Source organism: Aythya ferina (genome assembly GCF_964211825.1).
Source record: "Aythya ferina genome assembly, chromosome: 7".
Classification (NCBI taxonomy): domain Eukaryota; kingdom Metazoa; phylum Chordata; class Aves; order Anseriformes; family Anatidae; genus Aythya; species Aythya ferina.
Window position 1 is genome coordinate 4,974,294 of NC_140302.1, and position 1,855 is coordinate 4,976,148.

Consider the following 1,855-nt stretch of genomic DNA (forward strand, 5'->3'; position numbering starts at 1 on the left):
GAGGGAAGTGGCTTCTTGCTCCATGGGCTGGGTGGTTGCTGTGCCAAGGGGCTTTCTGTCTGCCTCTCTTTGCCCCTTTCTGAGATTAAAGCCCAGCCCTTGAAGCTGTGCCTGCTTGGTGGCTAATGTGGCATGAAAAAAAGGCTGCTTTTTCCATTCCTCCTCCCAGCTGGGTGCTCTCTGTGCTGGAAGAGTCATTTGGGGTGAGGGACCAGCCTGATGAGCAGTCCCTCCTAAGCAACCCCAATTTATGCACCGCTGAACAGCCGCGGGAGGTTTCCAGCAGCTCGTCCTCCATCCACGATGCCAGGTGAGCGAGGAGCTGTGCTTTGGAGATGGGACGTGGAGGTGAAATAAGGTAACACTGCCTGCTGGGGCAGCACGTCGAGTTGCTAAATTACCCTGGGTTAGGATGTTCCCTTTAATGCAGGAGATTTACAGCACATCAGTTCCCATAACAGCCTTTCCAGAGCCTCGGAGTGCAGCCGTGCGTGTATGGGAAGAGGTTTGCTTGGGAAAAAATGTTTTGTTCTACCAAGAACCCCAGGGGCTACTTATTTTTTTTATATATATTTTAGGACATGATTTTTTTTTTTTTTTTTAATATTCTGCTCCTGGTTTGTAGGAAATCTGGCATGGGATGGGGAACATCGCCTGGCTGCGCTCTGCGAGGCTGAGCGCGCCTCTCCTGGCATGGAGCGGCCGGGCAGATCCACGGAGTGGGAGCTGCTGCAGGAGGGATTAACCACAAAAAAAGTTGGGCAAAACAGCACCAGGGACCTCAAAAATAATGATAATGAAGAAGAAGAGGGTTGGCACCGAGCTGTGGGATCCCCCTAAAACTCAGCTCGTCCTCGTTTGGGACGCAGTGACAAGGACGGGCAGCGAGGGGCCGCGGGGCAGGTGCAGGGCGATGTGACATATGTTAAACAGCCCCGAGGAGCCTTTCAAGCCTCCCTTGTTTAAGAAATAAAAAAAATAAATAAAGAAAAAAAAAATCCCCGTCTTTCTCCCTGCATTTAATGCATCTTTGTACGGACGCTAATTCCTCAAGTATCCGCGCTGGGGTTGACTTTTAGTATGTTTGTCCAGGCAGGCTGCCAGCGAGCGGCTCCGACACGGCTCCCAAGCTCTGACATTTGTTAACGGTGCCGTAAATCACGGCAGCTCTTTGGGTAAGGTTTTCTTTTTCTTTTTTTTTCCTGACAAAACAGCGGAGGGGAGAGAAAGAGAGAGGAGACCACAACAAAATGCAAAGGGCTTGTTTAACGCGGGGAAGAGCGAGCGGCGCGAAGGAAGCAGATGGGGACAATGTGGGAAATGTCCAGCTCCGTGCGCCCTGCTCCCCCCCCCGGTGTCCCCTGTGGGTCGGTGGCCGATGGCTGGAAGAGGAGAGAGAGCCCCAGGTCGGTGTTTTTGGCTGAGGAAGGTGGTGAGGGTTGGCTGGCGGTGGAGAAACCTGCTGGGATTTAAAGGTCTTTGGGGGAAGCGTCAGACGGTGCTGGTAATGGTGTAATTATGACCCTAATATCTCCCATACCGAGCCCCGGCGTATTTTGGGGGAGGATGTGTGATGGAGCCCCTTCGTAGCAGCCTGAAAGACCGTGTGGGAAGAGCTCAGTGTTTCTGAACCAGGAGCATCACCCCAACCCAGGCCCCCCCTCAGCAGCACCACCTCTCCCCGCGCCCCCCTGCCGCGGGGTGTGCATTTATTTATCCCTCCCCGCCAGCCTTCTGCCTCCCCTCTTTTCCCCCGGGCTTATTTATGGCCGTCGCCTTTCAGCTCCCGGCCGCCGCAGCCTGAACTTGGCCATTGTGCACGGCTCGTCGCCGGGGCCATCAATCTGCGGGGCCA

General features: G+C 54.3%; 1 long non-coding RNA gene across 1 annotated transcript; it reads left to right on the forward strand.

Moving 5' to 3' along the window:
- On the forward strand, positions 1-1,002 carry LOC311440225. The gene is made up of 2 exons (XR_014695274.1): positions 1-310; positions 626-1,002. It is a non-coding gene; the product is annotated as an uncharacterized lncRNA (long non-coding RNA).
- The last annotated feature ends 853 nt before the right edge of the window (positions 1,003-1,855 follow it).